The sequence below is a fragment of the Stegodyphus dumicola genome, chromosome 5 (genome assembly GCF_044657685.1).
Source record: "Stegodyphus dumicola isolate Sdum_Otavi_A_Nest chromosome 5, ASM4465768v1".
Taxonomy (NCBI): Eukaryota; Metazoa; Arthropoda; class Arachnida; order Araneae; family Eresidae; genus Stegodyphus; species Stegodyphus dumicola.
This window is the reverse complement of record NC_140772.1, coordinates 152,638,029-152,652,179: the sequence shown is the minus strand read 5'-3', so window position 1 is coordinate 152,652,179 and position 14,151 is coordinate 152,638,029. Positions and strand designations below refer to the sequence as shown.

At 34.8% G+C, this 14,151-nt stretch overlaps 1 protein-coding gene across 4 annotated transcripts in view; it reads right to left on the bottom strand.

The window, feature by feature from the left end:
* Positions 1-14,151, bottom strand: part of LOC118201520 (hexosaminidase D-like) — a 445,672-nt gene that overhangs the window by 349,227 nt on the left and 82,294 nt on the right. The gene's annotated exons all lie outside the window — the stretch shown is intronic.

Genomic DNA, 14,151 nt, shown 5'->3' with positions numbered 1-14,151 from the left:
TCAGATTTTTCATTTAGTACATTTCTTCACACCTGTCGATGAATGTATAGTTGAATAATTTGACGGCAACTTATTTCAAGAAGGTGTTCGGATAAGTGTCGAGACAAGAAATACTTAGGAGTAATCGTTAGCTCACTAAAAGATCTCCAACTTTCTTTTCGATAACAGTTTGATATTCATAATATCTTAATATAATGAAAAAAAAAGTAATATCTCTTCATTAAATCAAATTCAATTCTGAATAAAGTCTCGTAAAGTTTAACTTACTTACTAAGTTTAGTCTTTTATATTATTCACATAAAAGATGAACATAAAAATATATTTGAAGGAGAGAAATTTAAAAACAACTTTATTAATTTATATTCATGTAAAAATAATAATTCTATAAATTTATTATTACCCTTTAGCTTCATCATTTAAGCTTTCAGTTACAAATGCCACATTTAAATCTCACACATACGCCAAACCACTAATTACCATAAAAAAATAACAAATATATATATAGCTTAAGCATCGCTGCCAATGATTTATTTGAATTCATAGCATTTTGAAAGTTTTCTGTTAAAAGTAATGAAAATAAAAATTACTTAAAATATGCAGGAAAATACGACTTCAACTAATCTTATTTTCAAAAATTTCCCACACGGAAAAGCTAATAGTATGATCGTATTAAATTCCCCCTCCCTACTTTTTTTTAAGGCACAAAATTTAGCTTTATATGAATGACTAATAACCTCTGCGGAAAAATGGGTAATAAACTGGTAGCTTAAAGAACCATGACATATAATACCTGAACATTTTTATACAACTGCCTTACAACAGTCAAGGTCAGAACACCGATTTATTTTTAATATTTTATAATCTCCTTTCATTGCGGAATAATCACAGATGCATCAACATCCACTATTAATACATTTATTTAACCAAAGTCGGGAAACGTTTTTAAGCGTGAGAAAGGACTGACATCTGTAACAATAAAACGAAAAGTTCTAAGTAGGACGAATTATATCGTATTAGAAATAAAGAATAAAAATTCCTTGCATCGATTCTTTTTCGGGTGGATTAGTAGAGATACAGACGTGTTAGAACAAATGATCCCATTTTTAACTCTGCGTGGCTCGCCTTCTAGGAGTGTAAGGAACTCGGAGTTAAAAAAAATAGCTTCGAATTACTGTGAAATTTTTCCCAACAAAATAAGAAGCAAAATAATTAGGAATCACCGAACTAACCTATTCCATTAATATGTCACACTCCCATTAAAATGTCCTTTTGAAACAACTAAAGCCATTTTATATGTTCAGTCTAATAGTTAAAACAATAATAATTTATTATGCATTCTTAAACTTCTATGGCCCACCAGCAATCGAACCGTAAAACCGCTAAACATTGGTAGTTCGACCTAGCTTCATATCCGGGCAAACGGGTTCGCTGCTTGGGATTTTTCGTATTTTTCCCTCATATGTAGCTTAATACAAAGCAGTTTCCCTTAGACTGCTATCACACATTCGTTTTCGGAAGAATAACTGTTTGGAATAATTTGTCTGCTTTGTCACAACAGCCAATCAACACAGATAACTTTGGGGTTAACATGGAAAGGAGAAACTACTAGTTCTCCATTACAAACAAGCAAACAAGCTATTGGTTGAAAACGAACAACTTGCATATTTTTTTGAAAGGAAAGAAAAAAATCGCGCGTCTTTCTTTTTATAGTAAAACCAGGCAGAAAAATTGTTCAAAACAGTTGTTCGTATGAAACAAATACATGTGTGATATCGGCCTTAAAAAGCTCTCCACAAAGATATCCCTCCCCTTCAGTAGATAGCCCTCGCGTGCTTTCCGATAATCCCCCCCCAGGGAATCCCAACATTTCTCATACGCAGCCCCCTTTAAAAAAAAATGGTTTTCTTCATCGACCCCTCTTACATTTTTCTCCTTAACATACAACTTATAACGCAATCATAATGCAAATAATTAATCATCAATATCTTGCAAATAATAGTTAAACTAATAATAAGAAAAAAAGTTTTATTAGATCAGTGCTCTACAATTGTTTTGCTTATTATTGTTTTTATAAATACAAACAAGTTTCCAGACACAAAATTTCGATTTTAATTAATATAATGCCTGCAAGTGTTCCACTGCTGATTTTTTTTTTTTTTAATATCTGGCATAAAATTGTTTAATTTAATTCTCAAATCACTTCGTTCAAAAATATTCAACCTGTTTCTTGTTTTCCATTGTAAACTATTAACTTGACGAAAGTCTGCTTTTTACTACGTAATAAGAGAGAAAATCAATAGTGTTGGTTCGGTAACAGTTTTTATTTTGGTATATTTTTTCTTGTGTGACTTTTATACAAAACTTAAAGTACCCATGTGTCGTGAAAGAGACCTGATTTTGTATTATGCAGTTTTATATCAATAAATCATTAATTGTCAGTTTTATTAATAATATTTTTATAATCAATGCGATCTTGACTATGTCGATCAACTGCTGATGCATATTGCGGTATCAGCCCCAAATCGAGCCCTTGATCATCACCGATTCCCTCTAAAATTTTATCGACTCCCAAGGTGGCAATACCGATTCCGCTGGGAACCCTTGATCTAAACAATGCTTCTTTTCTTTCTTTCTAAAAAAAGTGTAGTATTTAGATCGCTTTAAAACTTTCTTCAAGAACATCTGAAAGATATCTAGCTTATTTCTGGGCGAAATCATTTTTTATGAATATTTATAAGCTCTTTACGTTTACACTGTTTTGTTTAACCTTGTTTCTTCGCTAATCAACGAAGGGTTGTTTGGGTCAAATCTTGAAATTACTTTTTGACCTCTTTCTGTCAAACCCATGTTCTTGAAAGTTTTCACATATGATGACAAAACAACATTCGATACGAATTTTTTTCAAAATTCGATATTGATAGTTTTTATTTATTTAGGCTTGAATTATTTTTTGACAAATCTCTGTCTAATGGTGAAACTAAACATTAAAAAATTCTGAATTTTATAGGCATATTTCCTGAATTTTTGCGATATTTTCAAATATCTTTGATTTTTTTTTAACTATCGCGCGGTTATTAATAATAATGGCTGCTTTAAATTAAAAGATTTAGCTCTTCATTGTTAGCACGTGAACGATTTCAAGTGATGTTAAAATAAAATTTCTAAATCACACAAAAATGTTAATAAACTAATTCTAATCTTACGCCAAATTAAAATTGTTCAGTAATCATGTGAGAGAACATCTTACATTCGGCCCAATATCGTAATTTATAAGAAAATAGAGAATAAGACGAGTTGTTGAAAGGTGTATCATCTAATTATGTACCAAAGGAATAAAGTTCAAGAAATGATAAAATTTTCATCTCACATTCATTTTATCACAAATTCATTAAAATTATTTATAATATTTTTTAAATGAGCTATTTGGATTTTGGTAAAAGCTGTCAACAGCTGGGATGCCTTCGTGGACAATTTTTAAGGGAAACTAGCTCGTATTTACATTACACAAGAGGAAGCCACCACAATTCACATGATTATACATGAGGAAGCCATCTAGCCGGACAGACCATAGGCGCTTCAGTTATTTCTTCTATTGTGATACCACTTTCAGTATTCCTCGTTAATTAAAAATTCGATATGACTATCACTTGTATATTTCTTCAGAATCACTGGCTCATTGTCCACATTCCACATATGATCTATTCACAAAAATATCGCGCTTGTTAGCGAACTTCGGTATAAAATTTTCTACTAATGACTATTTAACACATAAATATTCATTTATATAATAATTTAAATATTTAATTAAAGTATTAGTTATTTCGTTAAATAGTCATTTCATAAATTTCATTTACAGAATACTTCCATCCACATTAATGAAACAGTTTTAATAAATTCTTAACTTTTTAAAAGTAGTCAATAACTGGTTACATAGAACACAAATGATGAAAACTAACTAACTGGATTCCATCAGATTTCATTTTGGATGTACAAATTTAAAATTAACTCAAGATAAATTAACAGAAGCAAGCAAAGGTGAAAATGAAGATGAAATAGCAACTAATGTAAATAAAACTAGCATGATTTGAATAAAATTCTATAGATTTCAATGATATTGTCCCTCTTCTTTCACCCATGAAGAAAAGGAACCTCCGTCAGATCGCCCTCGAAATCGATAGAACTTTATTCAAAAGCTACTCCTATCTGAGGTTGCTTTGCTGAATAATTTTAAACTTTACATTGGCCTGTTTCTCTTTCAACTCTTTACTTTATTTGAGAAACTCATTAACTGAAACACATAACTATGATCTATATTTAAAGAAATAAAACTTTTAGCCACCTTTTTCAAATAGCGTACATGATGAAAATACAAAGATTTTTAAAAAGTATATTTGATAAATTTAGAAATTCATATTTTAAGTGTTTATTTTTTATTTATTTATTTGTTTTACTTTGTCAAAGCATCGAAAATGTAATTGATAAATCTATTCAAATTACTTCGAAACAAAAAATCTTACGGGTACAGCTATAAGTAGAAATAAATCCCAAGCAGAAATTTTATTTAAATAAAGAAGATAAGTTTAGAGAAGATAAAGTAATACTTAACTCAGAAAAGAAGCGTTTTACCTTTAAACACAATGAAATTTCTCTGATTATTCCAGCCACTTGGCTTTATTGGCAGTGTGCTGTTTTATTAAAATCTATCTCCATCCGACATAAATCATTTTTAAGATAATAATTAATAAAGAAAATATAGTCCTATACAAGTATGCGTTCATTTTTCCACTTAATATAACGCACTTAGCTTGGCCTTAACTTCTTCAATGACAAAAACACAATATCAAAAAGTGAATCAATACTGATTTATTATTTCGATAACAATGCAAAAAAGGAAAATCAATTAACTTTTTAAAAAAAGTTCATAAACAAAAGTTTAAACAAAACAATTATTTTTCTTTCGAACCAGCAAAAAATTATTTAAGCTTATCCATGAAAAGAAAAAAAGATTGATCGTGCCATAACCAAGGCCGGAAGACAGAAAGGAATATTTTTCGTCCATTATCTTTTAAAAGATGCTTAATAAATCAACGATCTTTGTATGCTTTACGAAGGCTCAAAATGCTACTGTAAGCGAAAAATTCTTTCCCAACATACATGTTGCGCTTTTTAGACAGCCTTTCTATATATACTGCAAACAAAAGTCTTACGCTCTTTCAAGATTAATGGCAAAGTACAAGTTACCACAACAACACTAGAGAGCAACAGTGAGCTGTTGTCCTTCCACTTGTAGGAAACGCCGAAGAACAAAAAAAGCTCTTGTAAAAGTGTACATTTTTTTGGTTCATAAAAGCCTCATTTCTCTCGACATCGATTACTTTGGGTAACTCAACTGTGATGTCGGGGTATTGTTTCAAAAGTTTTTTTTAAAAGAAGGTAAAGAAAGGAGAACATATTGTTTTGTAAACAGGCTCACAAAAAATAACGTAAGACGCAATTTGCTATGGAGAACATTTTAATAAAAACTCCGTGTAACTTATTAACGGATATTTTATGAAGCAGAATTATCAGATACTAATTATTATCAAATTTATTAAATTATCAAAAGTAGGTTAATCGAGCACTTTCGTACCGGCCATAGTTAATCAAAAATCGAAATTTCATAGCATGGTTTCACGCACGATAATGTAAAATAAATATATCGTTTTGCTGGTCAAAGTTCCTTTCACTACTTATGGATTTAGATTATCGCAAAGGGTACAAATCATCATTGTTCATATTTAAAGTAGGTTCAAATCCCGCGAACGGGCTGGCTGCATGGGTGTTTTCGTGGTTTTCCCCATGTCTAACGTATATACGAGCCAGCTCCCTTAAAAAGTCCTCCACGAAGGCATCCCTCCCTTTAGGCAGATAGCCCTCGAGTGCTTTGCCGTAATCTAATAAACCATATTTAAAGTAAGTGGCATAAACTAAGCGAAATCAGCATTCCAGATAACGCACGGGAATTGACTACTTAGAATTTAAAAAACCAGTCCCTATTCTCATAAGAAAAATCTGCAATGTCATAACTATCTCAGGCTTATTACCGGTGGCCAGATGTCTAGAGCTACGAGACACTGGTAGTTCACCATAGTTTCCAGCGGTATGGTAGTTAACTGTAGTTCCTACTTCTAGTTGTGAAAGGTGCTAGCATAAAAGATTTGTGATTTCCTCATGTGTAAGGTTACGTACGGGCAGCTTTCCGTAGAAAGTCATCCATGAAAGCATTCCTCGCAAAGGTGGATACATCCTTGTATAGACCATTTATCAAGAAGAGAGGCCAAAAGTAAACACAGACTTGACATACAATCGTCAAGAAATGCCACTTTTATCACTTTTCGGAAAACTGCGGAATTAAAAGAAATTCCGTACATGGTTTGTTTTGTTTGATTATGCCAAAGCATGTGAGGAATATCTGCCTAAGGATTTTATAAGCAAAACTGACTCGTATCTATATTACAGACGTGAAAACTCAAGAAAAGGTCCATGCAGCCAGCTCGTTCATCCGGATTTGAACACTGGCCGAGGCACTGGCAGAGCTACTAGTGTTCAGATTCTCTGGCCGCTAGTAACAGTCTCATTACAGATTTGTCAAAAGTTACTTACGCAAAATTTATTAAAGACGCGCATAAATGCCAGAAACTCATTTAACCACTCAAAAGCGTACGATTTCGAATTTAATATACACTCTTTAAAAAAAAAAAAAATAGACGCACCATGAAGGAAGTGTTTGTTTTTGATGAAACTGAATATGTGTATAGCTCATACACAGATAATAAAATGATTATAAAATAAATCAAGGTCATAGTACCTGTTCACGGCTCATAGTCACCCACTGAGTGTTCAAATTAGTATTTGGTCTAACCGCTCTTTGCGGCAATGCATGCTTGAATTCGTCGAGGCAAGGAATGGTAGAGGTTCCTAAAGTCATCCTGCGACACATTCTGACAGGCATTCATCAGTTGTCGCTCCAGATCTGCGGGCGACCCACCAGCGGCCGAGCGGTAAAGTCGCTGAACACTAGTAGTTCGGTCCGAGGTTCGAATCCCGCGAACGGGCTGGCTGCATGGGTGTTTTCGTGGTTTTTCCCATGTGTAACGTGTATACTAGCCAGTTTCCCTTAGAAAGTCCTCCACGAAGGCATCTCTCCCTTTAGGCAGATAGCCCTAGTGTGCTTTGCCATAATTAAATACACCACCACACCACACCAGATCTGCGATATTTTGTGGTGCGCGAATCTGGCGGCCTACCATGTCCCAGACAGGCTCGATTGGTGACCTTGATGGCCAAGGAAGAGTATCAACCGCACGGAGACAGTTCAGAGATATGCGAGCGGTGTGTGGCCTAGCATTATCTTGTTGGGAAATAGCCCCAGGATGACGTGCTATGAAGGGTAATGCAACCGGCTGCAGGTGGTATCAAAATACGGTTGAGCTGTTAAAGATGTACAAAGGATGACTAAAGATGACTTGCTGTCACAAAAAATAGCCCCCCACACCACCACACTAGGGGTTATGGCTGTATGCCTTTGTAAAACAAACTCTGATTGGGACCGCTGGCCCCATCCTCTCCAGACACGAACACGGTGGTCATCTGCTTCAAGAGTGAAGCGGGATTCATCGCTGAATACTATACGATGCCACGGCTGCGGCACCACTCCAGACGACTCCGCTGATGTTGTGGGATTAAAGGCAAACGTCTTAGAGGCCTCTGTAAGCGTAACCCCGCCTCAGACAAGTGCCGTGAGATGGTTGACGGTACCACGGGAGGTACAGACGTGGCTGGTAGGGCGTTGAATAGTCGACAATGATACCGTTGGTGCGGTTCGCGCCTGGCGAGCAATCATCCTATCTTGACTTCCAGAGCCTTCAGTTCGTCGGCAATTTCCTTATAGCAACCATTGCTGCCAACATCTTTGCACAGCAGTAACGCTGCAGATGGCGGTCTATTGCTCGTGTGACCACCCAGCTCCACGCAACCCTACAATGCGATTACGTTCGAAGTGGTTTAGTTGTCTGTAAGGTCTTCGAATATCGTCGTAATGGCATCTTTAGTTGCTTCTTTAGGGAATTAAAATGGCAGCAGAAAAAAAAAATTTTTTTTTTCGTCTCTGTTACAGGTTTTATATTTTGCGAAATGCGCACTTTGATCGCAATTCCTGTTCATTTTGCTTTGAAACTTTGATCATTTGCATGTTCGATGAAGATGTTTTTGCATACCAAATTTCGTCCCGATCGCAAAAGTCCTTCTTGATGCTTCGATATTTTTGCAAAAGAGTGTATTTTAAGCATTTCCATTAGTGAAACGACAGGAATTATAGTTTAAAGCAGTTTATATTAACCTTTTGATGGTCATCAACGAGCTCAGCTCGCATTTCAGTTACACACCGCAGTGGGCGCAAAGAAACGCAGCTCGCGTTATAGATTTACGACTAATAGATATCGCACGTAAGGGGAAAAAGAATTCTTATCTTGCAACGCTGAAGAGTTAAATAATATATTTTTCTTTTCTATCCCCCCTCTTTTAGCACTAAAGCCGCTATGAGTCAGTAAACTCACTTTTCGTCCGTATCACTTTTCCAATTGTTGGGACCAAATGTTATCGTGATGCACTTTAAAAGGCAAATAAATGAATGAATTTTAAATATTTGTACGATGTTATAACTAAAGACATCATACTTTTCTAATATAATTTACAGTATTAAAAAAAAGATTTCAATATAATATCGAACATTTGCTTGACGTTCATTTACGCCGTAACGTTACTTACATTGCTAAATCCGACTCGTTTTTGTTTTCTTTTTGTCTTATTGAATAGACTCAAATGCTTTTCCAGCATGAACAACACTCTAATACCTGCAGCAATTGCGAAACACAAACTTCTGGCTTCGGATGTCAAGCTCTGAACGAATTAATCTCTGAAAGCTGAATGAATATGGGGTTTTCTGCGTCTCTTAATGTTTAATGCGAATATAAATCAGTTTTCCTTAGCTAAACCTTCGCGAAATCACCTTCCTGGGGGGGGGGAAATCGTTAGGTTGCTTAACATTCGTTGTACGACCCTGGCTCAATCCCCGGTGAACGGGCTGGGTGATTGTGTGCTTTCGGATTTTACCGTAGACCTAATGTGAATGTAAAACAGTTTTCCTTAGAATATTGAATAATTCTGTTCCTCCATACCTCTCCTTAAGAGGTCCTCGTGCGCTTTGCTGTATTCAAATACCCTACCCCCCCCTTTGCCAACTCCTGAGTTTTTTTGCTGTAATTAATGAACCAAACTCAACAAACTCTTTGAAGATTTCACACGAAATAAATTGATGTGAAAATAAGACTCCCTATATTATTGTAATTCCATATTCGTCTTACCTGTAAATACATAAACAGAGGCAAATCAAACAAAAAAGGGGGTGGAGTAACTGTAATCAAACACCAGTTTGACTAAGTGTGTGTGTGTGATTATAGCAAAGCCTCGAGGGCTAACTGCCTAAGGGGAGGAATGCCTTCGTGGAGGACTTTCTAAGGGAAACTGACTCGTATACATGTTACACATGGGGAAAACCACGAAAACGCCCATTCAGCCAGCCCGTTCGCGGGATTCGAACCTCGGACCGAACTACCAGTGTTCAGCGACTTTACCGCTCGGCCGCTGGTGGGCCTCCAGTTTGACTAAGACTACGACTACTAGGACTTTTTTTTAAAGCTTTTAAACATCAACTAGACAGCTGGTTTGCTATAGATTAGGGTGCATATCAGCCTAAATGATCCAGTTAATGGAGCTATCTAAGCCTGAATGATCTAGTCAATGGGGTTATCTAGCTTTAGTCTTTTAATGCAATACACTTCCTATTCAGCACACAAAACATTAGCCATACATTAGTCATATAGTACAGTAAATAAACAATTCTTTGCTAATACTTTAATCTTAATGCATTGGAATCTGCGACCTGTAAAAGTTTATGTCGCTCAATAAAGTAAGCGCCTATGAATGTCATTCACTGTCAACAATCTTAGTTTGAGATAACGGAGCTCCATAAGGCAATGGCATAGTTGGCTGAACATTGTCACATTATTGAAACAATCTTTGCCTTGGCATTTGCATTTTCGACTATATTATTGGTCTTTTGGAGGAGAGTGTTCAACAGCTGGTATTTTCAGGTGCTGTTGCTGAGTATTGGACATTCAAAAGCAAAATGGTCCCTCTTCCATTCCTGCCCAAGGGAACATGGAATTCCTGAAATAAATAAGTATGAAGAGAACGGACCATTTTACGATATGAATTCAGTGAGTGACGGGCTGCTGCTTCGAAGTACTAAGTTCACCTCTCAAGCAGTGCCTGTACAGTGGATGTTTTAGCGACAGCCAAATGAGTCCTTCTGTTAGAGTGATGTTGTTTTCAAATTTTCTTTTCGCAAGTACGTGCAATAAATATGCTTTCTCACTGCCGTTAATGCCCGTGTGAGCTAGAACTAGAAATTGTCGTTGAATTGTGGCTGTCATCTTGACGCTAGAAACAGCTAAAATGTTTGTACTTACTTACGATACAAAGCTTTTATGTTTCAAACACATACACAGCAAATATATTGTTTACTAAAATAACCTTTAATACAGTATAATTCCACATTAACCTTACATTTTCGGAATGGATCAATGAAAACTACCAATAAATCGACGACATCGCTTAATCAGAGTTGATATATGAGATAAAAAATTTTCTATAACATTTCAAGCTTACACAATTAAAGAAAAATTCTCTATCTTTGAATGCTTCAAAAGAAGCCAACTGTACATGAAATTATGCGTTAAATAATTTTAATACTCATGTATTTAAATTGCATGTCAGCACAAAGTAGGCTGCATAATCTGCATGAAATATGCAATTCAAGACCAATGAAATGCCGCCCAGTCGGTATGGTAGTGAGAGGAGCTGACTGCGATGCCGAAGGGCCTGGGTTCGAATCCCGGAGAAGGCATGGTTGTAACTGTCCGTTCCTTCATAGGAAAGGCGATGGCGGCCCACCTATGAGGTGCCTCCGTAATAAAGAGACCACCACATCCGGCCTTGAATAGATTAGTGGACTGGGTTACATTTGTAATTGTTCACAATCTGCCAAAAAAAAAAAAAAAAAAAAAAAAAAAAAAAAGCCAGTCAATGAAATACCTGGCTTTAGTAACAGCAGTTTGGAATTTCGAAGGTGCAATTGACTTCTTCACTAGACCTGAAGGGAAACAGTTACTAAATTATTCAGAGTCTGCAGACAGTTTAGAAAATTTTAAAGCACAAAGAAAACCCGTGAAAGCGTTACGACTTCTACTCATATTCTCTTCTTGATGACCCTTGTCATTTCTAATGCAAATTTGGGTTCTTGATTAACTACAAACAAGAGCGAATAATTAGATTTTAAAATGCTGAACTTTTAATAAAAGGGGGAACTATGTTTTTTAATTTATGATATTTATAAAACTTATTCTAAAAATGGATTTATATTATTTTAGAAGGGAACCAAAGAAATAAATATGCATTACTCAAACGCAGAATTTACTAAATGTAATGTAATATACATATATTAATATGAAGAGGATTAATTTTATACAGTTTGAAAACTGCATGGTTTGGTGTACATTGAAATTATTCGACAGAGCCAGACAGCAAATATTATATCATCAAAGTTCTTATGATCAATTTTCAATAAATGACAACACAGAGCTAATTACTCGACCTTTGATTATCCAAAATTCCATTTTGTCAGCCCACACCATGAAAATGTAATCCATGCTAAAAATATTCTTCTGTGTTTCACCCAAATTATATTGGTCTCATTGCTTCAAAAACGAGTCACAGTTCCGAGAATAGTAAATCTCACCTTTATTTCAATCATAACACTAATATACCATCTCGCATAGTTGACATTGTTATATATTATTTTCTCTTCATATTCATGAAAAATACATTTTTATCTCTATCACTTACTTATAAGGTGTTCTAGGCATTCTAATGAATCCATCTTTACTTTCGAATGAAATAATTTTACAACGATAAAAGTGAAAGAATAAGATTAGGCAAAGATTTGAATGTCCAGTTAGTATATTGCGTCAAATGTGAAATAAAATGTTCCTTGTTCAGCACGTCTATTTCAATATCGATATCTTCAGTAATTCTGTATTATCCCACACCTTCTGTTATCCGTCCACCGTTCACTTTCATTAATGTCGGACGCAGGGACTCCTCTGCATTATTAAATAAACTCTCCTTAAAATACTACATTTGCGTAGAATGAGTCCTGTTGGAAGCTTGAAGTGAAAGCAAGTTCAAATAGTTTGACACGAAAGCCATAAAATATTTACATGGTGACATTAATCGCTACTTATGGGCCACAAAAATACAAATGGCGGTTTAAACAGAAGCGGATATAGTGTGCATTTATATTTATGGATTTTCAATTATTTTTTTTTTAATACCATGATTGGCGGCGCATAACAAGAATACTATACGAAATATAAACTATCCAGCGGTGTTAGAGGCCTTTTTCAGTAAGTGCGTTTAGCATCGTCTTCTAGATTCTGAAGTCTTAGAACAGCATTATAGGCCAAACAGTAACTGATTTCCCCTTACAAATTCATACATTCCAATGCACTCTTGCAAAAGTTCTTAGCTGTTTTTCGTGCGATATCGTAAATGACGTCCGCACTTGAATTTTAAGACGCGCACACACAAAAAATGAAGAACTAAGCAATCTTCATTGAGTACTAGTGGAGAAAAATATCTGCCAAAAAATAATAAGAGAAAATGCAAAATGTACTCTACCCCTTTCCCGTGTTTCGGTGAAATGAATTTAATTGCTTACTTCTCTAAGTGCAACTAGAGCAGATAAATTTCATAAAGCAAGTTAACATTCTAAAACATTTTATTTTCAAAGTGTACAACAAAAATAACTATTCGTTCGACGACAATGACCATTGAAAACTGTTGTTTTCATAATAAAGCACTGTATTTTTACATTTTATTAAATTATAGAATACGACTAGACTTCTTGAAAGATACGGCTCATCATTCACAGTATATGCATAAATGAGCCAGTTCATTAAACATAGCCCTCTACAACGGTAACACCTTCATAATCAAATGCCTTTTTGCATTTTTCCATTATTAAATGCTAAAGTACAGTTAATTATCTAGCAAGTAAGAGACCCTTTCTGATTTTCGATCAAATATATTTATAAATTCAAAAGGTAAGAGTTTTCTTGAAAACAGCAAACGAAAACCTCGAAACTTAACAAACACAAAATTCTAACAGATAAAGCAATAAGTGGCTATCTGGATATTGAAAATGAATTGCCGGAAGTGTTTTAATCAGTGGCACCGGAAATTATTCCCCACCTTCCTTCTTTTGTTTTATTTGGGGGAGAGGTAGCACTTAACAGCCTGATAACCACAAAAGGAATTGCTTGCGCAGCAGCTTTATTTTAGTTTCGAATATCATCATAAAATTAAAACTTGGAAAACAGATTAAGACTGTTAGTCACTTGTAAATTGCAGTTAACCGCTATTTGATCATAACCGTTTTCTAGACTTACATGGAAAAGGAAAATTAAACTCCATGCTAAACCAATTAAATGTCACTTTATGAAAGTTCTGTTGGTTGCACTGATATTGAACATCATTCGAGAATAATACAGAGTAAATTAAAAAAAAAAATTAATAAGCGAATAAATAATTTTTTTTTAATCTGAAATTTTTCAGATTTCATATTACGCCCAAAGGGACGGTTTTTTTATTTATTAATTTTTTATTTACACACACATACACGTTTCGAGAGCATTCGACCAACGCCCCTTCGGCTAAAAATATTTAAAAACAGGATATCTTTAGAATTTCTCATAGACAGTCCCGCGCGATGGATATAAAAATGTTTTATTCCGTACAGTGTTTGTTGCCACTGCTCGCTTTGAAATCGTTGAATGTTTGATCAAAAATCGTTAAAGTTTTACAAAATATGAAATATATAATAAAACAAATTCGAAATTCGAAATTCAAAACTCTGCTTTCCAGGTGTCAATATTCAAAATTCGATAGCTCTAGGTACTGCTATTTTTTCACAATGCGAGAAATATACATACG